The sequence below is a fragment of the Bos taurus genome, chromosome 12 (genome assembly GCF_002263795.3).
Source record: "Bos taurus isolate L1 Dominette 01449 registration number 42190680 breed Hereford chromosome 12, ARS-UCD2.0, whole genome shotgun sequence".
Taxonomy (NCBI): domain Eukaryota; kingdom Metazoa; phylum Chordata; class Mammalia; order Artiodactyla; family Bovidae; genus Bos; species Bos taurus.
The window spans coordinates 53,350,360-53,378,313 of record NC_037339.1 but is presented as its reverse complement, the minus strand read 5'-3'; the positions used below and the strand labels follow the sequence as shown (position 1 = coordinate 53,378,313).

At 36.7% G+C, this 27,954-nt stretch overlaps 1 long non-coding RNA gene across 1 annotated transcript; it reads left to right on the top strand.

The window, feature by feature from the left end:
• Positions 1-22,345: 22,345 nt before the first annotated feature.
• On the top strand, positions 22,346-25,828 carry LOC132346719 (uncharacterized). The gene is made up of 2 exons (XR_009496633.1): positions 22,346-22,445; positions 25,628-25,828. It is a non-coding gene; the product is annotated as an uncharacterized lncRNA (long non-coding RNA).
• The last annotated feature ends 2,126 nt before the right edge of the window (positions 25,829-27,954 follow it).

Genomic DNA, 27,954 nt, shown 5'->3' with positions numbered 1-27,954 from the left:
CTTTGATGCAGCTTTCTCTGATATTGGTCTGAGGTACTTTGTAAAACCTATCTCTGCACCGTACCGCAGATATAGGGAGTTAGATACCCAGGGCTGGAGTCCAGGATTTGCACTGCAGCAGTATGCTGGAAGTGATCATCTTTAGGTCCAACCATGTTTCTACAAATAACAGTATTTAATGAAATAAACAGCAGTGTTTTTTATGGTTAATACTCCATTGTATATATGTACCACATCTTCTTTATCTAGTAGTCTGGTGATAGACATTTATGTTGCTTCCAGGTCTTGGCTTTTGTTAATAATGCTGCAGTGAACACCGGAGTACATGTATCCTTTCAAATTATTATGTTCTCCAGAAATATGCCTAGGAGTGGGATTGCTGCATCATATGGTAAATCTATTTTTAGTTTTTTAAGGAGTCTCCATACTGTTCTCTATAGGCTCCACCAGTTTACATCCCCACCAACAGTGTAAGAGCGTTCCCTTTTCTCCACACCCTCTTCAGCATTTATTATTTGTAGACTTCTTAATGATAGCCATCCTGACCAGTGTGAGGTGGTACCTCGTTGTAGTTTTGATTTGTATTTCTTTAATAATTAGCAATATTAACCATCTTTTTATGTGCCTGTTGGCCAACTGTATGTCTTTTTGGAGAAAAGTCTGTTTAGGTCTTCTGCCCATTTTTTGATTGGATTGTTTGCTTTTTGATATTAAGCTATATAAGCTGTTTGTATATTCTGGAAATTAATCCCTTGTCAGTAACATGATTTGCAAATATTTCCTCCCAGTCTGTAGGTTGTCTCAATGTTTATTTTTAAACTGTAGATGGGAAATAATTGTGAGTTATATCAATAAAAATATATTGTGAAACATTTAAATACATGAATTATAGTGTTCATAATAAAGCCATGTTCATCATCAATAATTTTTCATTTCTCTTTGACACAGCAAATGCAGATACTTTTCTACCTTTAGGAGTTCTCTTGGACAGCAATGAAAAATGTGGTGGAAGTTCCACTCAGCCTCTCAGAGTATGTTTAGTCGCTCAGTCATATCTGATTCTTTGCTGCCACATGGACTGTAGCCAGCCAGGCTCCTCTGTCCACAGAATTTTCCAAGCTAGAATACTAGGAGCGGGTAGCCATTTCCTTCTCCAGGGGATCTTCTCAAATCTGGGATTGAACCTGTATCTCCTGCATTGGCAAGTGAATTTTTTACCACTGAGCCATCAGGGAAGCCCTTTAAAATATTAAGCTTTTATAAATAACTGAGTCATGTTTATAGGATAAAATAATCAAGTAACAAAGTGTTTTAAATAATATTTTTTTAAAAAGGTAATGTTAAATATAAGCATGTTTTATAAAATAATACTCATTTCACCCACCAAGGTTCTAGAATTAGAAGAAAACTATTGACGTTTCAAAGACCGGAAAGAGAAAATAGTTAGAAATAACTCATCATCTCCTAAAGCTATTATTTATGGTCCCAATCACATGGCCTCTCTAAATAATGATTTTGGTGGATTCAAGGTAATCATCTGTGATCAAGGGTCTTGACCTTGACAGATTTCTACACTTTATCTTTTATCCAAACCACTATGCATTCATATGTGTTCAGAGGATTCTTCCCTATGTACCAGACAAGATGCAGACAACTTTAAAACTCTTACAAGAAAACATCTAGGAGTAGGATTTTGTACACAGGAGCAATTCCTGGAGATTTGTGAAATTGTATCTTTGTCTAAATTTTGAATAATTTCCAAAATATTTGTAGGTCCAAGTCCAATCACCACTAACAAAAACTAGTTTGCTTTATTTACCAACTTACAAGTTCCAAGAATTTTCAAACTCATTTTAACATGTCACACAGTGAGGAGGTCTCTATTTTCTCTAAATGCTGGGAGATGATTATTTGCTTTAAAATTGACAAACAACTTGCATTGACTTATGAGTAGTCTGAGTTTAATTCCTCGTATCACTCATTACAGATCATGATGAAAAAACCTTAGATTATATTACATTTATTTGTTATTAAAATCACTGATATGTGAGCAATCCCTCCACCATTTTATGAGGCATATTCCGAAACTGGAATTTTGCTTGTCATCATAGGCGATTTGCTGTTTTGTAATTGATAGTGGCTAATTAAACTTGCGGTGACCTTGTTGTTCTAGTTGCAAATACAATAGTGTCTTGAGTCATTTACTGAGTTGTCAGTGATGGATGGAAGTGCTTCGCAATAATTAGGTGGTAAACAATGGTAACTGAGCAATAATTCACACTAGCATGGCAAAGGTGTTTTATAGAAACACGGCAAATGACACATCACTGCCATCTTTGTAAAATGGTGCTAGACCCCAATAAATCATATTCTTCATTGGTACAGGAGACATTAGAAGATTATCATATTTCAAATAAGCCAAAGAACATATTCCTCTCTCAAGTTTGTCCTATCCATGGAAAGGGCTTTCTCTTACAAGCAGTCCTTATTTGCAACACAAATTGGCAACTTTTCCAGACTGGCAAGACAGATGGCAAACATTTTTATTATTCTGGCTTGCTTGTCAAAGTTGACATAAGGGACAGGACAAGAACACAGTGAAGAGAATTCTAAGGGTCTTGTCAAATATTTGGAAAAATAATAAATTAGATAACATAAATTTGCTGATTGGAGCAAATATTCCCCTTTTTATCAATTCAGTTATCTTCCCTTTGAAAAATCCCACATACTTTGGCATGCAGGTTTGTTCAGTGGGTATAATTCTTTAATAATCCTCTTATTTCTCTCAAAGTTTGGTAGATACAATTGTTTCCTCTGTTTCATAGATCAAGCCACTGTGGTATAACATGCTTAAACGTGAGACAATCGGTGCAGGCAAGACAATCCAGGCCTTTAGATTTCAAGTTCCACTTCACTGTTCATGAGAGTATGTGATGACTTACAATGGTGACTTCTGCAACAAATTATGTCTACATCGTTAAGCTGATTCTTAAATTTGATTGTTCATAAAATGTAGAAGAAATGAACTGCTACAATGTGCAGGCCATCCACCCTTAAGCTGGAAGTGGGAAACTTTAGGAAGATCACCAACCCCTTCATTTAGAGAGGAAGATATTGAAAGGCAGTACCTTTTTGCTTGCCTGAGGACATGAAAGTAGTTGTTGGCAGAATTTTAACCAAAAGAAGGAGAATAGAATTCAAATAACTTAATGGCCAGGCAAGTAGTGAATGAGTGAGCCAAGTGTTAGACTATAAGGGTGTTGTGGCCACAAATTGGTATCAAAAAAAAGAGCATTAGCTAGAGAAAGGAGACTTAGGGTGGCCACTCAGAGGAATGTACATTCTGATTGCTGCTGCTGCTGCTGCTGAGTCGCTTCAGTCGTGTCCAACTCTGTTCGACCCCATAGACAGTAGCCCACCAGGCTCCCCCGTCCCTGGGATTCTCCAGGCAAGAACACTGGAGTGGGTTGCCATTTCCTTCTCCAATGCATGAAAGTGAGAAGTGAAAGTGAAGTCGCTCATTTGTATCCGACTCTTAGTGACCCCATGGACTGCAGCCCACCAGGCTCCTCCATCCATGGGATTTTCCAGGCAAGAGTACTGGAGTGGGGTGCCATTGCTTTCTCCGGCATTCTGATTAAGTACACTCAAACATAACCCACAGCCCACCTGCTTCAGGTACTTAGCTAGAAGTTGGGTTTTCTGACTTCCTATCTACAGTTGCATCCACATTCTTATCAAGTCATATGAACTCTATCAGCTTTTATGGGATTTTAATCAACTATTTTACTATTCCCTAAATAATGCAAGAATAATTGCTATTAGCTTTTTCATTACAGAATTTTTTTTGAGTCAAACAATACATGTCCCCAAACCAAATTTAGGAGAAACTGAAGAAGTGTCTTTCAGTGTTTTAATGATGCAGATAACCACAATAGTGTGATCACTCACCTAAAGTCAGGCATTCTGGAATGCAAAGTCAAGTGGGCCTTAGGAAGCATCACTGCAAACAAAGCTAGTGGAGGTGATGGAATTCCAGCTGAGCTATTTCAAATCCTAAAAGATGATGCTGTGAAAGTGCTGCATTCAATATGTCAGCAAATTTAGAATTCTCAGGAGTGGTCACAGGACTGGAAAAGATCAGTTTCCACTCCAATCGCAAGGGAAGGCAATGACAAAGAATGTTCAAACAACAATACGTTTGCACTCATCTCACACTCTAGCAAAGTAATGCTGAAAATTCTCCAAACCAGGCTTCAACAGTACATGAACTGAGAACTTTCAGATGTTCAAACTGGATTTAGAAAAGACAGAGGAACCATAGATCAAATTGCCAACATCCACTGGATCATAGAAAAAGCAAGAGAATTCCAGAAAAATATCTCTTTCTGCTTCATTGATTAAGCTAAAGCCTTCGACTGTGTGGATCACAACAAATTGTGGAAAATTCTTAAAGAGATGGGAATACTAGACCACCGGACCTGCCTCATGAGAAATCTGTATGCAGATCAAGAAGCAACAGTTAAAACAGGACATGGAACAATGGACTGCTCCCAAATTGGGAAAGGAGTATGTCAAGGCTGTATATTGTCACCCTGCTTATTTAACTTATATGCAGAGTACATCATGTGAAATTCTTGGCTGGATGAAGCACAAGCTGGAATCAAGATTGCTGGGAGAAATATCAATGACCTCAGATATGCAGATGACAACACCCTTAAGGCAGAAAGTGAAGAGGAACCAAAGAGCCTCTTGCTGAAAGTGAAAAGGGAGAGAGAGAAAGTTGAGTTAAAACTCAGCATTCAAAAAATGAAGATCACGGCATCTGGTCTCATCAGTTCAGTTCAGTCACTCAGTAGTGTCCAACTCTTTGTTATCCTATGGACTGCAGCACAACAGGCTTACCTGTCCATCACCAACTACTGGAGCCTACTCAAACTCATGTCCATCACATTGGTGATGCCATCCAACCATCTCATCCACTTTCATCCCCTTCTCCTCCCACCTTCAATCTTTCCCAGCATCAGGGTCTTTTCCAATGAGTCAGTTCTTCGCATCAGGTGACCAAAGTCTTGGAGCTTCAGCTTCAGCATCAGTCCCTCCAATGATTATTCAGGATGGATTTACTTTAGGATTGACTCATTTGATCTCCTTGCAGTCCAAGGGACTCTCAAGAATCTTCTCCAACACCACAGTTCAAAAGTATCAATTCTTCAGTGCTCAGCTTTCTTTATAGTCCAACTCTCAACTCCATACATGACTACTGGAAAAACTATAGCTTTGACTAGATGGACCTTTGTTGGTAAAGTAATGTCTCTGCTTTTTAATATGCTGTCTAGGTTGGTCATAGCTTTTTTTCCAAGAAGCAAGTGTATTTTAATTTCACGGCTGAAGTAATACAAGTCTATGCCCTGGTCCCATCACTTCACGTCAAATAGATGGGGAAACAATGGAAACAGTGACAGACTTTATTTTCTTGGGCTCCAACATCACTGCAGATGGTCACTGCAGCCATGAAATTAAAAGACACTTGCTCCTTGGAAAAACAGCTATGACCAACCTAGACAGCATATAAAAAAGCAGAGACATTACTTTGCCAACAAAGGTCCATGTAGTCAAACCTATGGTTTTTCCAGTAACCATATATGGATGTGAGATTTGGACTATAAACAAAGCTGAGTGCCGAAGAATAGATGATTTTCAACTGTGGTACTAGACAACTCTTGAGAGTCCCTTGGACTGCAAGGAGATCCAACCAATCAATCCTAAAGGAAATCAGTCCTGAATATTCATTGGAAGAACTGATGCTTGAGCTGAAATGCCAATACTTTGGCCACCTGATGTGAAGAATTGACTCATTGGAAAAGACCTTGATGCTGGGAAAGATTGAAGGTGGGAGGAGAAGGGAGCAACAGAGGATGAGATAGTTGTATGACATCACCGACTCAATGGACATGAGTTTGAGTAAACTCCAGGAGTTGGTGATGGACAGGGAGGCCTGGCATGCTGCAGTTCATGGGGTTGCAAAGAGTCAGAGACGACTGAGTAACTGAACTGAACTGAAGTGTCTTTATTAAAGGGACAAAGCAATCCAGATTTTTCCAGGATAGCAGTTTTAACCTATCTTATTTTCTGTCTAAATAGACATTTATCATAGTCACGTATTCCCTGGTGGCTCAGATGGTAAAGAATCGCCTGCAATGTAGGAGACCTGGGTAAGATCCCTGGTTTGGGAAGAACCCCTGGAAGACGGCATGGCAACCCACTCCAGTATTCTTGCCTGGAGAATCCCCACAGACAGAGGAGTGTGGCGGGCTACAGTTCATGGGGTTGCAGAGTCAGACATGACTGAGTGACTAAACACAGCATATACCTCTCAAAACTCTTGCTCAGTTTCTCTTAAAATTTTCCTCGTCACTGACTGACTTGGTTTGAGGCCCATCATTTTTCACTTGGAATGTCACACTAATATCCCATGTGGCTTCTCCGTGAAGTTAGAAACTTGTTCTCCTTCTAATTGTCAGCATCCAGCAGAGTGCCTGGCATACAGTTAAGTGAAAGTAGTAGTCCCTCAGTCGTGTCCATCTCTTTGTGATCCCATGGACTGTAGCCCACTAGGCTCCTCTGTCCATCGAATTCTCCAGGCAAGAATACTGGAGTGGGTTGCCATTTCTTAGTTCTCCAAAATGTTGGTTAAATAAAACTCAAAACTGGCCAGATGCCAAAACAGATAATAAAATGCCCATTTCTGTAACTGGATCTCAGTATCCAGAAGCCTGATTCTCCCAGAATGAGAGACCGTCACACTGCACCAATGAAGCAACAATGGAGATGCCCACTCCATTACTGGTTTTGATTGCAACTGATACCTAGGGACCTTGCTTCCAGAAATTTTAAAGGTACATTTACCTATGGAAAAGTTTATTAAACTTTTGATCAAGGAAATTCTTGATCATTACACTGAAAATTGTCATTTAAAATGGATTTTGTAGCGATGCCTGCTGTTTTAGCACGGATATAAATGTCAAAGCTGCGTAGCTTGTCGTCTGACACTAGCTGTTCTTTGTCATCAAATGTCCTTGGGGTCAAAAGGGAAGATTATCTCTTAGTATTCTTTCTACTCGTAGATGCACAATTTTAAGGTTTTAATGTTGCTTTCTTCATGCATACAACTAAGCCCGCTTACTCGACTTAGAATTAATTGAAATGGAAAAAAATAAGTTTTTTTTTTCATGTGTTAATTCCTTTAGGGAATAAAAGGGCAACTATCTTAAGATCACATGTTGTTACAGTTATGGGAACATTGGTCTTTGAACCCAAGAAGGAAGTTAGAAAATTATTTATCCAATAGAAAGGGCATCATTTTTAAAAATTCCTCAAATCTTAGCTGAGAGCAATTTAACATGTTTATAAGCTCTTTATTTCTTCAAGTTACTTTCTTTGTAAATTTGAAGGAAAAAATTCAAGCCACCTGAAACTAAAAGATGAATACTCACTTTACATTTTTGGATGCTTTCAGTATATATATTTTGGAATATGACAGTATGTTTTAAGGATTTCTGGAGAGTAGGGACTAAGTACCATTCAACTTTAAATTGCTGGGGTTATTGTACTTCCTGATACATGACTGGGATTTACAAATTTTTTTAATAATGAAGAGACGAGGGAAGGAGGAAATGAAAGTAACCCATTAGGGCAGGCAGCAGAAATTTAGAGTAGGCTTAAAAACAGGAAGGCATAAACTGCCCCCACCCTTGATACCCTAGAATGAAAATAATAAGCATGAGAATAAGTATGCAAGATATTTTGTTTATGCTAAGAGTGGACTCCTGAGAGCTGACATTCCTCTTTCCCTTGCTTTCCTACTCTAAGATGATATACAAAGACAGTGAGCTCATACATAATGCTCCTACCTGGTGATTCCCTGTTCTGTGTGGCTACTATGACCACTAACTTCAGGTCTACATTTACAAGCAACAAAAGCCCTGGGAATCTGAGTCCCCTCACAACTCCATGCATCCTTCATCATGAATATGCCCTTGGCAGGCTTGCTCTTTGATTTGATAATAAATAATAAGAAATGTTATCTTCATCCCTTCTGAGTTAATATTCTTTTCTATTCTCAAATCTAGACCAAACTCTATGAAGTCCAAACTCACACATCAAGAAGTCAGGAAGGATAAATATTAATGCATGTAAAATATAACTTGAATCTAACTAACTTGAAATTTTTTATTAAAATTCCAGTTGGGATACATTATAAGAATATTCTTCACCTGCTTCAAATAAGCTACAGGGAGATGCTGCAATGCTAAACACATCTCATGTATATGTTTCAAGTGACACATCTCTTAAACTCTGTACTCTATTCTCTTAGATTCCTTGTTACTATGGAATTCAGGGTCATACTGATTTCATGGTTGATGGATCTTTTTCATGGCTGATTTTCTAAACTAGCATAGAATCTTTTCCTTAATATCCTCTGATTCCACTGAGATAAATCTTCATCTGTTGTTTACTTTTTTAGTGTCAAGTAAGTTACATATTGGAGAAGGAAATGGCAACCCACTCCAGTATTCTTGCCTGGAGAATCCCAGGGACAGAGGAGCCTGGCAGGCTGACGTCTGTGGGGTCACACAGAGTCGGACACAGCTGACATGACTTAGCAGCAGCAGCAGCAACAGCAGCAAGTTACATATAGAGAAGTACAAAAGTCATAGAAAATAAATTATCATAAAATGAACACACTCAGGTGACTACTATGCAGGTCAAGAAACAGATTACCAGTGTCCTGGAATTCCTGTTTGGGTCCCTCATACTCCTTGTACCAACATCTATTTCCTCTTTCTTCTTCCAAAGCAATCAATCACTATCTTGATCTCCTGACTTCTAACACCATGGGGTTTTTTTTTGCTTGTGTTAAATTATATAAATGGAGTCATTATATATATGTAAGTCACCATATATATACATGTATTTATATGACGTGTGTGTGCGTGCTAAGTCACTTTGGTGGTGTCTGACTCTGCCACCTTATGGACTGTAGCCCGCCAGGCTTCTCTGTCCATGGGATTGCCCAGGCAAGAATACTGGAGTGGGTTTCTGTGCCCTCCTCCAGGGAATCTTCCCGAGCCAGGGATTAAACCCACATCTACTGCATTGAAGACAGGTTATTTAACTCATGATCCACTGGGGAAGCTCCATATATATGACATATGTACATGTAAATATATATCCTTTCACATCTGGCTTCTTTGACTCAGCTTTACATTTGTGAGATTAATTCAAATGTTTGCATGTAATTTTGGTTTTTCTCTTCCATTTTCATTATTGTATAGTATTTCATAACCATATCACCACTTATCTAATCTGTTCGTGTATAGGAATTAAATTCCCAGTTGTATAGTATGTGGTTACCTAATTAGTTATCCAACATTAAAGATGATTGTACTAACATTCACATTATATGGAATGTGAATGACATTGACATTACCTATGTCTTTGCCAACACAAGACAACTTCAGTCTTCATTTCAGCTATTCCAGTAGATATAGAATCTTCTTTAGCGGGTTTACTATCCACTGAGATATCATCTTTTGTGAGATTCCTTTTCAAATTTCTTGCCCCTATCTCTATTGAGTTATCTCCCTTTTTTTTTTAACTGATCTATAGGTGTGTTTAATCTATTTTGGATATAAATTCTTCACAATTTATATGTGCTGTATATATTTTTACCCATGGCATATATTTACATTCATGGCTTGCTTTTTTATGAGACTTGAAATTTTATCTTTAATATAGTCTATTCTATAAATACCTTCTTTATGGGCTTGTCTTTCATATTTAGATCTATCATGTACCTAGAATTGTATATGGCATCAGGTAAATGAATTTCTTTCTAAATGAATGTCCAATAGACCCAAGACCATTTATTTAAAAAGTGACTTTTTCCTTGCTACTCTGGAGAGAATATTTTTTTTTATAAATCAAATGTACATATATGAATGAAAGCTGAAATATTTCTCCTGTAAAGGCTAGGACTGGAAAAAAAAAGTTACATTTTATGTCTCATCAGTTGATTGTAAACATCTGAGACACAGTACCAGGAAAGATCCTGAGGTCACTCTCTGGGCTCAATGAAAGGGAATTACCATTGAATAACAGTGACCACCGTTGCCTCAGGACACATGATGAAAGAAACAGCATCTCTTTCATGTCCTAGACTAAACAATTACACAGGGAAATTATATCACACGAAGAAAGAGGGATTAAACTACGTTTTGTAAGCTTTAATATCCTAATTTTTATTCTTTCCTATTTCCCAGCTCCCTCTCTGTAATGTAAGTAATATCTGAAAATAAGGAAGGATTCTCAAAGACCTCAAAATTCTATGACTTCTACCTACAAGAGCATGAAGCCAAGAGAGAGAATAGATTTCTTCTCTCTCCACCTAATGTTAACCTTGCCTTCTGTGATAAGCAGTCTCCAAGATGGCCTGCAATTTATCCTGCCTCCTGGATTTTAATTTCTGACCTTGGGTTATAAAAAGACCTGACTCCACTTTGGAAGCTCTCACTGGGTCTTGACTCACTCACTCCAAGGGAAGCCAGCTGCCTTTGTAGAGGGAGTCCTGTGGAGTACCCATATAGGTGAGTTTGGATGGTGTCTCACTGTTCACACTGTTTGATGAACCCAGGGTAGGCGAGGAATGAGCAGGGAAGCTGGAAGAAGATGTGAGGAGCTGTAGAAACTGTAGACATGTTTATTCTCTCCTAGGCGATGCGGCAGCAAAGGGGTTCTCAGGTGGAGCTAATATAGACAAACGGAACAAAAGTGGCCTGGGGCCAAGTGAGCACACCGTGATGGTCGTGCTCAGTGCTATAAATGATCTCCGCTGTTACAGAATCATTATTCACAAAATACGGGCCGAGAGTGAAAGGCCATGGGATGAAAGAGCCTGACTACTGCCATCCCGGCTAATTCGCTCTTTCCCTCCACAAGATGGCCTTCCAAGGCTCGCCAACAGCTGAGAGTGGAAGCAGATCCTCCTTTGGCTGGTCTTTAGATATGACTTCACTGTTGTCTCCTGAGAACCCAGAACCCAAACCACTTATTCTTTAAACTGCTCATGTATGCCACTGGGACTGTAAGGTAATAACTCTTTGCTGTTTTAAGTTGCTAAGTTTATGGATGATTTGTTCCACAGGATAGCGAACTAAGGTACTTCCTTAGTTCTGGTTTATGCTCTGAGCCGGCATCTCTAAAAACTACCACCTTCAGAATACTGTTATTGTTGTTGAGTTGCTAAGTGGGATCAGACTCTTTGTGATCCCATGGACTGCAGCACGCCAGGCTTCCCTGTCCTTCACTATCAGACTTCTGTAACGTAACACAGATTCACCAATATTTGTAAGAAATGTAAACCCATAGAAAATGTGTCATTGTCTCATTACCATCTCCCTGCTTTTATTAAAAATATTTTTTATTGTATTTATATATATATTTTTTTGGTTGCAAAATATATACCTGGGTCTTTGTTGCTGTGCATGGGCTTTCTCTAGTTGTGGCTAGCTGGGCTACACTCTAGTTGCAGTGCATGGGCTACTCGTTGTGATGCTGCCTCTTGCTGTGGAACATGGGTATAGGGTGCGTGGGCTTCAGTACTTGTAGTGCATGGGCTTAGTTGCTCAGTAGCATGTGGAATCTTCCCCCATCAGGGATCAAACCCTTGTCCCCTGCATTGGCAGGCAGACTCTTATCCACTATACCACCAGAGAAGTCCCTCTTGCTGATTTTAAACCTTATTTTCTACCACCTGGAATCATCTCAACCTTGCTGCCTACCTATCTGCTGCGGCTGCTGCTCTGCTAAGTTGCTTCAGTCATGTCTGACTCTTTCTGACCCCATGGACTGCAGCACACCAGGCTTCCTTGTTCTTCACCATCACCTGGAGCTTGCTCAAAGTCATATCCATTGAGTCAGTGATGCCATCCAACCATCTCGTCTTCTGTTGTCCCCTTCTCTTCCTGCCTTCAATCTTTCCCAGCATCGGGGTCTTTTCTAATGAGTCATCTCTTTGCTTCAGGTGGCTAAAGTATTGTAGCTTCAGGTTCAGCATCAGTCCTTCCAATGAATATTAAAGATTGATTTCCTTTAGGATTGACTGGTTTGATCTCATGGCAGTCCAAGGGACTCTCAAGAGACTTCTCCAACACCACAGTTCAAAAGCATCAATTCTTTGAAGCTCAACCTTCTTTATGGTCCAACTCTCGCATCCATACATGACTACTGGAAAAACCATAGCTTTGACTATATGGACCTTTGTTGGCAAAGTAATGTCTCTGCTTTTTAATATGCTATCTAGGTTTGTAGATAGGTTTTCTTCCAAGGAGCAATCATCTTTTAATTTCATGGTTGCAGTCACCATTTGCCATGATTTTGGAGACCAAGAAAATAAAGTCTGTCACTGTTTCCGTACTTTCCCCTCTATTTGCCATGAAGTTATGGTACCAGATAGGTAGACCCTAACTCTACGTATCTACTTATTAGTTATCCTTCAAATCCTTTTTCAAGTGATGCCTCTTACATAAAAGATTCATTTTACTATCAAACCAGACTATCTAATCATCTTTAAAATCCTATAATATATACTCTGCACAGTACAGTTGATCAGTCTTACGGTGTTTTGTCAACATGATCCATTCTGGTCTTATTGTCATAACTAAGTGATCAGTCCTTGATGAGCTCTTTGAGGAGAGCTATCTTATTTTATCATATTCAGAATCATCTAGCTTTCTTTTAAATACATATTAGGGATTTAATAAATCTTTATTAGTTGTTTGTCTTTTTTCAGCAACAGTATCAAACTATCTTAAACTTGACCTTCCTAGTACAGTATTAAGAAACTTCCATTTTGCTCTGTCATCTTCTTTCCATGGCCTGTCTGGGAAGCAGCATTAATATGAGAATATTATGGAATTCTAGTAATGCTTGCTTCATCAAGGTAAAAACTAAAAAGTATTTTTAGAGAAAAGTATAAGAACCAACACAATCAGAAATACCTCTATATTGCTTTATTATTAATAATAGCATATGTGTGTGTGTCCATATTTTATACTGTGTACATTTGGATGGGGTGATATTAGAGGTAAACGTGATGAAAGAAACAATGTAGGATTCACTAACTATGATCTTCCAATCACAAATAGAAGTAAAGACAGTTATTTAGACCTAACTTACCAATAGGATAGCTACAGTGAAAACTTAATGATTTATAAAATGCTATTTTTCCTTCTAATTTCCCATGGGTCACATGGATACCTTAGTCTAGGTTGAAGCAAGTAATGGACATTTCAGTGCAGCAACTGTTTTCCTTGCTTCATGACTTCATATTATACTTATAAGGGCCAATTTTAGCCTACTGATACATATGCATAACCCTCTCTTTTAAGAGGAATATTCAGTTCCCTAAGAGTTCTACTGATATCTACAAAAATTTCCAATTAGAATATTTCTTAACTATTAGAAATATATTACCTACCAAAGGACCACTAGCCAACCTTACCTGGAACACATCTAAAGATGCAGATTATAAGTATCATTTGGGGGATGAGTTAAGGGGGAAATATAACAAGAAGTGTTGTGCAAGCGTCAGTTTCCAGTTCAGTGCTATTTAACATTTTTTCAATGACCAGGATGATGGACTATCAGGTATGCTTGTTAAGTCTGCCTATGACATCAAGTAAAAGAAAGAGCCAATATCTTGGCAAACAGAATTAGAATTAAAAATGGCCATAATATGTGTTAACAGTGGTCAAAAATGGAAAGAACAAAATTGAATGTGTATGCTTTCCTGTTGTATATGTAATGTAGGATATGAAATGTACAGGTAAGATAACAAAACACAAAGAAAATACAAGCCAACCAGAAAGACTTCCTTTTCTTAAGGTCAGAGTAAATAAGTGAAAGGGAATATTAATTTCAATTTGAAAGTCATTTGCTTTTTTATAAAAAGGGGCAAATAACAACTTCAAGATCAGCAATAACAACAAATTAAATTTGTTAGGAACAAGTATGAACTGTTTATATAAAAAGCTGTCTATAGCCAAAATAACTATTTACTATAACAATAACATGTTATTGTTACATGTCCTTTCCTTACATCCTATCATTTTGAAAGGTCAATTATCTACCCAGGATTGTAACAACTTTACTGAAAAAATAGCAAAATGGGAGCATTCACACAAATTTTTAAAGTTATACACATGCTTTTACTTAGTGAGTTATTGTATGTAAAATTTTGACTTCACAAACACTTCTCTGTCTTGTCTCACCAACCAGACTGCACAATTTTCAAGTGCAAAGACTGAAACTTTGAAGCATACAAAAATCACTGGATGTGGGAATTGTATTTTTCAGAGAGTTATTTGCAGTAGTGGGCTTTTCTAGTTCAATTAGGTCTCTCTTTGACATAGCACCACACTTTATTCTAACAATTCACTTGAAAGTGAAAGTGAAAGTCACTCAGTTGTATCCGAGGCTTTGCAACCCCATGGACTATACAGTCCATGGAATTCTCCAGACCAGAATACTGGAGGGGGTTGCCATTCCCTTCTCCAGGGGATCTTCCCAACCCAGGGATAAAACCCAGGTCTCCCACATTGCAGGCAGATTCTTTACCAGCTGAGTCACCAGGGAAGCCCAAGAATACTGGAGTGGGTTGCCATGCCCTCCTTCAGGGGCTCCTCCCAACCCTGGGATCGAACCTAGATCTCCTTCATTGCAGGTGATTCTTTATCATCTGAGCTGCCTGGGAAGCCGAAGAACACTGGAGTGGGTAGCCTATCCCTTCTCCAAGGGAACTTTCTGACCCAGGAATCGAACCGGGGTCTCATGCACTACAGGTGGATTCTTTACCAGCTGAGCTATCAGGAAAGCCCCAAAAAGTAACCTAGCAAATGGTAATAGACAGTATTTCTTTTGAACACCCAAGTAGTTTCTTAGTGTTAACCTTTTGGGGGATAATAGGATAAAGGTTTACTATTTCCATGTTCATCTGAACCAAGGAGGTTACTTTCACTATGCTAGCAGTTCTCAAGGTTTGAAGTCTCTTAGATCAAACTAAGAAGGCAGGCTAGAATTACATTCCTGAAACAGCATGTTATTTTAAGTATAAATCAAGTAACTGGGTGAATTTCATCTCCCATTTGACATTTTGTGATTAAGTGGGTTTCAGATATACTGGCTCCCTCAAGCAGTGGCCAACTCCATAAAGTCATAAAACGACAACTTCAAATTTAATGGGGAATTTAGAGAATTTAGATTTTAGCTTGATACCTCTCCCTTATTTTTGCCCTCTGCCCATTTTAATAACTATTAAAATGAATTCAGTCAGTATCTGTGAATTTCATCTCTTTCACATTGACTCTATATGAGTCTAATAGAATATCTGTTGTCATTAATTTGTGGTAATTTCATAATCTCTGGTACTTAATAGAATAAATCATATCTTTAAATATTTGATCAAAATTTGGATTTCAAAAATCAGGTATCATAGCCAAGGTGGTAACTAACTATAATATTTATGAAAATCACTTTTTAAAAAATTCCATGTTTTTAAATCTGTTATTTTGATCATTCACACCAACCTGTGTAAACATTGCTCAAATGTTACTAATGTATGAATATTCAGTGTGGTATTTTCTGATGAAGTATGGGATCTCTTGTGAAAGAATATGTACAGATGAAAATATATTATTCTATAAACTGTTTTCCATTTGCAGTTGAAAAGAAAAAAGTATGTCATGTAATTTTCTCATATTTATGCTCAGTTCCAAATTTCCGTATATTATAGAATGACTCCTAATGATGCTTGTTGCCCCACAAAAATCTAGTTTGTTACAAAAGAGGCATCTTTTACTAAAAGATTGTTAATAAAATATTAAATCACCTATTAAAATATTATATGTGAGTTTGTTTATGATGCAAAGAAAACTTTCTTAATATGCAGCAAATTAAACCTTTTAAAGTATTAATGCATAATAGGCTGAAAAGAAATATGTTTACCAGGCACATATAAATATATATATTTTATTAGGTATAGTCTTTGCATAATTTACATTTTATATCAGTTTTTAAGCAATTAGTGAGGGAAGCAAAGATCTTACTTTGTGATTAAAACATGAGATTATTTTAAAGTATATTTTGATTGTAATACACTATTTTCTTCCCCTTTTTCTTCTTGATTACTGTTTTCTCCTTTATTATGTGTAAAAGAGTCTGTATTTCTTAAACACCTTTATTCCTTCTTATGCTCATTTAACTTATTGCTTGTGAATTGTAACCTGTCTTCCCTTTAGTAAATAAGCATAAAATATTAATTGTCAATAAGTGAAGCTTCTAAAAGGTATTGTGCACAATTCTATAATAGCTATACAGGAAAACTTTGTCTCACAGTACCATTCCTTGGAGTTGATAAGAAAGTTCTTATTAACATATAATTCTCTGGCAAGATGAATGAATAACATTACATACAGACAATCAGGTAATGAAGAGTCTAACAATCTATACTCAAGTAAAATATATTTATTAAATAAAAAGTTTATGAATTGCTTGCTAGTGAGAGTCTGGATTCAGTTTTTGTTGTTATTCTTTATTATTTACTCTTTCCTGAGAATTCTTTTCATTTATTTGTCTACCCTCTACTGCACAATGGTTTTAAACATTATAAAAGAGCAATGTCAAGCTTCTTTCTTCAGTTTTTACTAGCTTCTATTTACAAATCCATTTGGGGTGTTTCCCCTAATTTTGTATTGACTTATGTTTTGATATCACCAACTGTGTTTTCCCCCTTTTTAGTTCTTAAGTAGGAAAGAATACATTATATTCCTCGTGGTTGCTTTTTCCTTACAGAATTCCCCTGGCTCACCACTGACAGATCTTGATATCCAAGAGGGAGTTGGCTTGCAGGATTAAAGGCAAGAACCTCAATTAGACACTCTCTGATTTCTTCAGATGTTTTTTCTAATCTTTTAATATGGGATTATAGGCAGCTAGAACCTATGCTGCTGTTATAAAAATAGCGAAGACTCTTTGTTCTAAATCATAAGTACCCGACATTTTTTAAATGTCTATTTTTCTTAATTGGAATTAATTCTGGTCTAGATGAGGATAATGAACTTTGGTCAGCTCTTTGCGGTTCTGAGTACAAAATAGCTTGATGAGCACCGTGAAGCACACAGAATCTCCTCAGAATCTGCTGGAAAACTCCCTCAGAGACTGATTAGCTCAGGCTTGTCACAAATAGGGGAGATAATTATGGGGCTTAACAGTCTATATGGTGGATCTTTTGAGAGGCAATGGGTAGATCTAAGACTGTCTTTGGATCAACCCTAATTCTTATTATTGCACATATCTTGTGAGATTTTGTGTGTGTGTGTGTGTGTGTTTTTGGCACATCCCCAGAGACTAAACATTGTATCTTCCCAGAGGATGACATCACATTTCTTTTCCAGAAGATAAAATTGTCCAAATTAGATTATCTTTAATTAGTCTAATCTTATGAGCCATTCCATAAAGTTTATTGCACCCGTGCTGGCACCATGTTACAAGATTCTTATTGAATGAACTAATCTTTTGCCACGGAAATGAGGCTTATAAACAATGTTGCTGATTCCTTTATTACAATAAAGATTTCCTTCTCTGAAGCTTCAGGTTTCAATAACTGTTATATGGTTCTCAGTAATATCAGATGACTTTGTTTTAATGAGAATGTTGACTTATTCCAAATTTCACTTGTTACTGAGTTATTCTACTGCAAAGTGCCTTCACAGTGAGAAAAGGCAAATAATTAAAGTTTTAGAAAATTTCACTTTTACAGACTGTAATTCAGGATAATGTTATTTCCTATTTTATTCTAACAAATCCTCTTCAGGTTCATTCATCCTTGCTTTTTGGTGAGAGAACAGCTTGAGGGGCATCTACTCACACAGGACATGAAAATATCCCATTCATCAAAAGGAAGGTTCCAGACAGATAAAACAAACAACCATCACTAGAAATTATGCCTTAGTGATATTTTATTCATTTTTCTGTCTTAACCGCCTTCTGCTCAAAACTTTAGGATGTTTGACAAAAATGTGCTTATATTTTAAGTCATGGATTAAAATGAATTACAACCTCCAAATTAAAATTGTTGACCTGATGATCCAAAACACATTCCAAATCAGATGAAAATGTCTCAGGTTTAAATTTTATACTCTTTCAAAGCCTTTAAAAATCCTCTATGCCAAGATTTTCATCCTTAGTTTTTAGAATTTCAATTGCTTTGTGACCTGGGTCAAGTCCCTTAACTTTGTGTGTTTCTGATCCTTAGAATTAGATGGTTGCAAAACATGGTTGAAAATCTCTAAAACACTCTGATTCTATCATATAAAATGCTGTTGTTCTCTGGGGACTCTCTTCTTCCCAGAAAATGTTGCCCAGTTGTTGAGAGTTAAAGGAATTACTTTTGCCAACAGGCTCCTTGGTTTCTTGAGTGATTGTAGTATCTTAACTTGTATAACTTCTGATAGAATTATTTTAACATCTGATCTAGTCTCTTAGACCTGTTTCTTTAAATAATAAGCTTTCTTAGGGGGAAAAAATCCCTTTAAATGAAATAGATGACTGCCTCTTTTCTGTAAAAACACCTTCAAAATGAAATTAAATAATTTTTGTCCCTTAACTCTAACCTATATGACAAGAAGGATCATTAATATTTTTGTGCCATTACAATGTAAACAGAGGAAAAAATATCTTGTTGCATCAGAATAAGTGTGTTTGCTTCACAGAAGCTTCTATAGGAGGAAAAATGAGAAAAATCATATACTCAGTTTTTCTTTATAACTTCCCTAGAATGAAAAAATATATATATTTCAAGTGAAAAGTTTACTTGGTTGTCTGTATTTGTAAATTTGCTTACTAAAGCTAGAAGAGAAAAAGGAGATGATAATTATTGGGAATTTTGAGTGCTTTTCAAAATTAAAAAGCTCTTATCAGTAAAATTGAATTCTTAGCAAAATGCTAAAATCATCTTTGGACACAAAATTCATCTCTTCTCATTTCTTTATATTTTGTTGTTTCTCTCTCTTCCTATTCCCTCCTTAATATTTGAATTTAAAAGGAAGAGGTTACTGCTGGTTTCTGTCTGACTTGGTTTGTGTAAGTAGAGAAGATCAGCATTATGCTTTTTCCACAGAGTAATTGAGACTCAGTCAGTCAGACTCAGTTCATTGATTTTTGGAGCTGAGCTGCAATGGTGCCTCTTACCGTTAGCTACCCTGGTGAAGCTGAGCAAGGCCTCTAATCCTCTTAAACAGCAGTCAAGAAATTGAGATAAAAGCTGGTAATTCAAATTGTTCAAATAACAGATTTGACAAATTAAAGGGGGGTTCAACCCTGCTAAGGAAAAAAAAGTCAATCTTGGTGGTTATTATATATGATGGTTCAACATAGATGAGATGCAAATCAGGATATTATATAGTGTTAGACATACTAATAAGACAAGTAATTCACTTTATTTTATAAACACAATGAAAAGAAAATTATAATATAAATGAAATGATAACATAGCGAACAATCCTCAGAATTCCAAAAGTCAAAAATTAGCTATTGCACACTGACAATGTCTGTGCCCTCTTTGATGAGGGGAAAAAAAAAAACCAACATGAAAAATAAAAATAAGGTTTAAAATAATACTTATTTTGCATATATTATACTAATGTCATTTTAATTTAATTCTGTTAATAAATGAAACATGAGAACATGTGCAGTTTTAGTCTTTAAATAATAAATATAAATAGTGGAAATGCTTACACTTAGTTAATCATTCAAATAAATGAATAAATCCAACCAGCAGCTTAGTTGGTAATTTCACTGAATTCACTAAAATTATTGTTTGTTTCAGTCAAAGGAAAGTTGAGATTTCTGTTTGAATAGACGTAGAGAAGGGATTTTTAATGAGAATTTTGGTCTACCCTTGGTGAGATCATAGATGTATTCTGAAATAGTTTTTACATTATCCTACAGTGTGTTCACAATAGTGTAGAATGCCCTATATATATGTGTATGTGGGGTAAAAAATAAAAACCTTAAATTTTAATTATAATATTTTCCTTTCTTATATTTGCATTACATCCATCTCACAGAAAGGCATTTTTGTGGTATTCAATTATTTGATTGCATGTGGGTTAATTCTGTATCTCCTGAGCTTAACCATTTCAAGTACTTTTCATTTTTCTTTATTTCTATTGTTCTTTTTTTCCTTTCTATGTATGTATAATCAATATTTAGAATATTGTCCAGAACATAAGTTGCTGGACATTTGGATCATTGAGCAAGATTTTTGCCCAATGAATGAATTAATTAAAATGTTTTAATTTAGAGGAATTTTAGGAATCAAAGTAGTTGTGTAGCACCTATTCAGTACTTACAATGCCATTTATTTCCTTATTAGAAGAAAAGCTCAACCTATTGGTTCTATATATTCAAATATCAAATATTCTCTAATGACTTGGAAATTAACACTTGGCCAGACCTATCAGGCATCATTCTATGTAGAGTATATTCCTTATGACCAGGGATTCAATCTAATTTGTCCTTTTATTTCCAGCACCTTACATGTGGTAAGAACAAAGTAAATATTAATTAAATGAATGGATGTGTAAATGAGTAAATATCATCAACTGAATACCCCCAATATTAGTTGTATCTATCACACAATTGCATTGAAAAGCTGTAGCTAATTGGTCCAAATCTGCTGCCTGGGGAGCAAGGGCAGTTGAGGGCAGTCAATGCTTATTCAATTTGATGTTCCACACATTTATTGAACAGGTATTGAGCATGTGTCCACTCTACACAGCATTCTGTAGTTGATCCTATAGGAAGATACATAAATATGAGGGGTTTATGTTTAATAAACAGACCAAGCAAAAACAAAAGTGTGCCTAAGAATATAAGAACACTCCTGGATATGCCAGTGGATGAACTACAGTGAGGAGAATAAGAGAGTATGCATCACCACCCTTTCAGGTTAGCTGCTTGTCTACTGAAGTGATCTGAGATACAAAGCTGGCCCCCAGCATCTTATATTTCTCCTCTTGCTAGTGTATTACTTTATTTGGCTATTATTCCTTTCTAATAGACCTATTTTTAAAATAAAATACCACAAAGAAGGGTAATATAACAAACCTCCACTACTTGGGTGTCTCCTTTCCTCTGTTAAAACAACATTCTCCACAAAGGAAGCTTTGAGACATGGGATGAACGGTGGTGGGGAAAGGTGCCCTGAATGGAAATAATAAGTTTGACAGAGGAGATGAGGGTTTGCTGTGAGTAACTTACTTATTTCCAGATGTGAGTCCCTAGGTGATGTTAGAAAAGGATAACATCATCATTGGAGTAGGAAATGGCAACTTACTCCAGTATTCTTGCCTGGAAAATTCCATGGACAGTGGAGCCTGGCAAGCTACTGTCCATGGGGTCACAAAGAGGTGGACACGACTGAGAAACTGAACATAACTTCATCCAACATTAACAGCACAAAGCTCATTGCATTCTCAGAGTTGGAATAACCTTGTCCTCTGCCAATTAGAGACTGTCACAAATGAAAATAAGATTAACATATGTTTTATAACTATTATATATTTACTTATCTAACAAAGTTACTAAGACAATCAAAACTACTATCATCTTCTTTGCTATGGATAAAAATAATTAAACCCCAAATAATGACATGTTCTTTGTCTTTGTTAACCTAAAGTAGAGGGGGAAAATTTGCTGAATCTGGTATTTTCACCATCTATTGAAGACATTTCAATAAATAGTCATCAGATATTCCCAAAGGACACTTTTCAGGCCAAAGATGTCAATGTACTGATCAAATCAATGCATATAAGAAAAGTACACTTGATTATATCACTTAGGGAAATATATATTTGTACAATTTAATGAGAATAGAATAATTTGACTAAAATAGAATTCTATCAATGTGGCTTCTTTGACATCATAAACAAAATTGCCTGAATCAAAACTCATGTTGCCTGAATTGTGAAATGACAATGTAGAATGTTTCTATTAATGTAGAAACTAACTCTAATAATGTGAAAAAAATAATGTGTAGCAAGAAGAAAAAAACCTTTTAAATTAACCAAACTATTATGGCACTACCAAAGTCACTAAACACTGGCAGAGTTTTACTAATTAAAACAAAAAACTAGGAAGTACTAGCCTGTGTTTGACTTTATGACATAGACAATTTGAGTTAGTCATAAAAGTTGATGACATCTTAACTGCTAGTCCTCTTACATCTCATCTGCATCTGTCTTTTGTCACTGCAGTGAGAAGTCAGACCATTTACTGAACACCTAATATATGCCAACTGTTTGCATGCTCACAAGTCATTCAAGGTAGGTAGCATTATCCACTTTTCACAGTGTGTAAATGGCAAAGTCAGTGGTTGACAGAGGCACTGGTAGTATTAAGCCCATCCTGGTATCTGCTTCTTTGGTTACTTTTCTCCTACCCATTTTGCCTGATCTGAAAAATCTGATGAATAAAGTACTTGGAGTTAGACCAGCAGTGCTAAGGAGCATGCATCAGAGGATTACTTAAACACAGATAGACAGGGCTACACCTACAGTTTCTGATCCAGTGTATGTGGGGTGGGCCTTGAAAGTTTGCACTTTCTAGTAAGTTCTCAATCAGAGAAGGCAATGGCAAGCCACTCCAGTTCTCTTGCCTGGAAAATCCCATGGACGGAGGAGCCTGGTAGGTTGAAGTCCATGGGGTCGCTAAGAGTTGGACACGACTGAGCGACTGAGCAACTTCACTTTCACTTTTCACTTTCATGCATTGGAGAAGGAAATGGCAACCAATTCCAGTGTTCTTGCCTGGAGAATCCCAGGGATGGGGAAGCAGCAGTAAGTTCTCAGATATTATTGGCTCAGGCCCCACACTTTGAGAATCATTGGGTTACATTAAAGTCTATATGCCTCCAAAGCTCAAACACTACACAGCATCATGCCGCCTTCCCAAACTGTATTGGGAGTGCTGCTGCTGCTGCTGCTGCTAAGTCACTTCAGTAGTGTCTGACTCTGTGCGACTCCATAGACAGCAGCCCACCAGGCTCCCCTGTCCCTGGGACTCTCCAGGCAAGAACACTGGAGTCGGTTGCCATTTCCTTCTCCAATGCGTGAAAGTGAAAAATGAAAGTGAAGTCTCTCAGTCGTGTCTGACTCTTCTTGATCCCATGGACTGCAGCCTACCAGGCTCCTCCATCCATGGGATTTTTTCAGGCAAGAGTACTGGAGTGGGGTGCCATTGCCTTCTCCAATTGGGAATGCTAGGTACTGGTATTTGGTAAGTGTTACCAGTCACTCGTAAAGGAAATCAACCCTGAATATTCACTGGAAGGACTGATGATGAACAGAATGTCCAATACTTTGGCTACCTGATGTGAAGAGCCAACTCTTTGGAAAAGACCCTGATGCTGGGAAAGATTGAGGGCAGAAGGAGAAGGCAGAGGATGACATGGCTGGAGAGCATCATTGATTCAATGAACATGAATTTGAGCAAATTCTGGGAAATAGTGAAACCAGGGAAGCCTGGTTTGCTACAGTTCATGGGGTCTCGAAGAGTCAGACACTACTTAGTAACTGAACAACAAAATTGTATAAAAAGTGTTGAGGATTAAATTATGTTTAAATTGATACTGTCACTGTAGGACTCCTCAAAGTCTTTAATATGCTACTATCACATCTTCAAGAGTTAAAGCATAGTATGCAGTGTTTCCCAAACTTAACTGACTCTGGAAATCCCCCTTTTACATTGAAGAGCAAGTCCTAAAACTACTGTTCTGCAAGAGCTGGATAGAAAATACCCTGAAACATAAGTTTTAAGGAGGGCAAATGTTTTTTAGGAACTAGCAAGAGTCTTCCGAAATAGAAAATGGAAATGAATAACTGTAGCTGGTCAGTGGGTTCAACTGACACATGCTAAGTGAGAAGATTACTAATATTTGCTTAAATTAAGAAAACTGAATTGCATAAATTACAGGCACGGGCATATAAAACATTTAAAATACAAAGCAGAACTTTTTGATTATAGCTCCTTCCTCCTTTTAAATCAATAGACAGTTATCAGATCTTTTCTGAGTTTAATTGTCTTTCTCTGCTGATTAAAGAACAGGAAGGATTTGAATACAATTGGGAGCTTGGTTGTCAACAAAATTCATAAACTGGTATGTGACACAGGCAGAGCAATGACCACTGAGGAAGCAGAAGCCACCACTCTTCACTAGCTCAGATATGTTCCAGCAGTAAAATGGACCTGAGTTTAAGCCAGATGGAACCAACAGGTTACAGAAAAATCTAAAATTTCCACTAAGTCTAATTTGCCTCCCCAGACAAGATTGGAGATGAAACAACTACAATGGATACCTAGTATTTAAAAGTTTTTAGGTAAGAGATTGGGATTAACAGATACATACTACTATATATAAAATAGATAAGCAACAAGGACGTACTGTATAGCACAGGGAACAATGCTTAGTATCTTGTAATAACCTGTAGTTCCCATGGAGGAAGGCATGGCAACCCATCAGAGGTTTCTCAAGTGGGTCAGATGTTAAAGAGTCTGCCTGCAATGTGGGAGACCTGGGTTTGATCCCTGGGAGTGGAAGATCCCCTGGAGAAGGAAATGGCAATGCACTCCAGTATTCTTGCCTGGAAAATCCCATGTAGAGAAGAACCTGGCAGGCTACAGTCCATGGGGTCTCAAAGAGTCAGACCAACTGAATAACTAACACTTTCACTTTCACTTTGTAATAGCCTATAAGGGAAAAGAATCCAAAAAAAGAATATACTTGTATATGTGTGTGTGTGTATATATATACACATATACACACACATTTATGTGTTTACAATTGAAATCACTGTGCTAATACAACATTGTAAATCAACTATGTTTGTTTAGTTGCCAAGTCATGTATTTTGGGACCCCATGAGCTATAGTCTGCCTGGCTCCTCTGTCCATGGGATTTCCCAGGCAAGAATACTGGAGTGGGTTGCCATTTTCCTCTTCAGTTAGTCAACTATACTCCAAAGAAAAAAAAAATTTGCATAACAACAGCAACCAAAAGTCTTTAGGAAAAAGAATTATTTTAAATTAAAATACTTTAAGGTCCTGATATTTTAATTTACATTATTTTGAATAAGCATTCTTGTTCCATAGATATAAATTTCATTAGGAAACTAGGTTTATTTGGAAGCCATATTTCCTCATCTTGTATTTGTTTAAAAAATAATAATCTCCATCATATAGAATACTCCCCTGTTTCAATCAACATACATGTTGAAACACTTCTTGCAGATAAAGTATAAGGTAAAGAAAGCTCTTAAGGAATAGTAAGTGTCCAGAATGAGAAACTAAATTACATCATGTAACAACTGGGTTGGCCAATGGTATGGTCAATATTGAGAGAGTATCTGAGTATTTAAAGTGTGTCCTAGAGACTATAGATGCCCTAAAGGAAGTCTAGAGAGTACTACTGTTGGCATTTAAACTTAATTTCTTTTTCTTCTTGCATCAGAATGGCTGGTCTTACAAACAAGTCATGATACCACCAAATTACCAACAAGATTCCATTATCAGCCATGAAGATTTATGTATGTTGATTCATCTCTCATTTGCTGGCAAATCTCTTGACCCAAGAACCAAGTTGAAAATTCACTGTTTACCCAGAGGTTGTAGCAAGTAGAAGTCTCTAAAAATAAAAAGAATATTCAAATTATAGGAGATAGGAAATTTTAGCAGTTCAGTGGAGTTGATAAACATTTCAAATTAGTTTTTAAATGTTTAAGATTCAATACAATTGAAATGTTAGTCTAAAGGGAAATTTAATTCTTCACTGATGATTTTCTTATGAATTCTTTTCCCTAACTGATATTTTATTCACAAATTTATATATTTTAAAATAATAGCTAAGGGAAATTTACAAAAATTTAACATAACAGATTTAAGCTTAAGACTTGTTTTTGGAACAAAGTTAGATGTTATGTATGTTTCTTAAATGAAATTTTCCCAAAATGAACAACAAAAAAAAAAGGAAATGAGCTTTGGAGAGACTTTAGGACAATATTTGAGTACAAAGCCTAAGCTAAAAATACTAACTACAGACTTGCTCTAAATCTAAGTCTACATGCTCCAGATTCAGTTTTCTCATTTGTAAAAAGGAAATAATTGACCTAGAAGAATCTTAAAGTCCCTTATATCTCTAAGAGGTTATAAAGGAGCAATTATTCCATTTTTTTTAATTAAAAGAAAATTTAAATTAGGAGGAAATTTCACCTCCAAAAAGGTAAGTCATTTCAAGATTTGGAGTCTATGGTCATTAAAGACATATTCTCAGCATTGTTACATGAACAATGCATAAAATTGCTTTTTCATTTCCCCTATTTGTTATTTATTTCTGGGCATCATTCCCGGAATTTCAACTTCTACAAAGCAGAAGACTGAGTTGGGGGGTCCTTCTCACTGTGAATTTAAATGAAAACATATGGAGCACAGCTTTCAAATATACTTAATCTATTTGTACTCATTTGTTCCTAATGATCCTGGTTTTCCATATCTACATCTACTGAATGTGTATTAATCTCTCTGAAATAAAATAAGACTATTTTTGGAAATATGTAGACGTAAAATATAACTTTTTATTTTTTAAATTTAATATAGAATGTGAAAAGTTTATAATAAAAATATAAGAAAAGTAAAAACACTACTTATGTAATGAAACATTACATAAGGGGCCATAGTTTTTTAAAAGATACACAATTTGAAAGCTCAATGAAATACAGTATGATAAATACCAGAGTAACTGTAGGATTAAATCAAGTCCCTTGTTTCATTAGAAAGGATGTGGAACCCCTGAGATGGGGACCAGTTTGTTACTGAACTGCATTGCCATCCAGTGATCATTTAAGGTGGTGTTGAAGTGGGAAGAACCCCAAAAGTCCTTAACACTAAATCTTGCCAGAAATGACAACATAATTCAAGATGGCACGTTTCTCATGCCCAGGGTCTTCAAGGGAGGTGGAAGAGGGAGTAAAGAAAACCAAGCAAATATTTCTCTATGGGACCTGTGTAAGCATGTGTATATAGGCGTAGATAAGTGATGACTCTCAGCAAGGGGACTACAGCCTGAGCAGCAGTAGTGGAAAACCACGCTCATATTTCCAAAACAAAGACACACTGGGCGGCAGCAGGAGGCCTGACAGAGAAGCAGCACCGCTTCAGAAACCGGAGGCAGCGTGCTATTAAGGCTCCCCTCCACAGAGGATGGTTCTGGCAAGAGATTACGGTGCAAAATATAAACCTTAGCAAAAGTCACGTAATCCATGGGCAGGTGCCTCTTTTTCCCTGTAGATGAACACCTGCGAGGAAAAGACGCCCAGAATATTTGAGATCTGGAGTCTGATGGCTTTTCAGTTTCTTCCTCTTAATAAAAAAAAAAAAAATTTATAATTGCATGTGGATATCAGGCTTCGAAAATGATTGTCTCCATGCTTAGCTAGAAATGGAATTGCCACTCATCTGACTTTTAACTGCATCGTTTTTGTAGTTGTTGTTCAGGAAATGGAAGCAGTAAAGAAAATTTTAAAGGAACTCTTTAGCCCAGACCTCTTCAGGTTACAGGTGAGGACATTAGCAACAAGATAGGTAGATAAACTTTTCTTTTCTTTTTTTTTTTCCAGTTTATAGGGCTTCTTAGGTATAGAGCTAGGTGTAGAACCCTAAGTCTCCTTTCTCTAGCTAATGCTCTTTTTTTTGATACCAATTTATTAAGATATCTTATCAGCTGGAACAGTGGTAAAGAATCCATCTGTCAATGCTGGAGACAAGGGTTCAATCCCTAGGTCG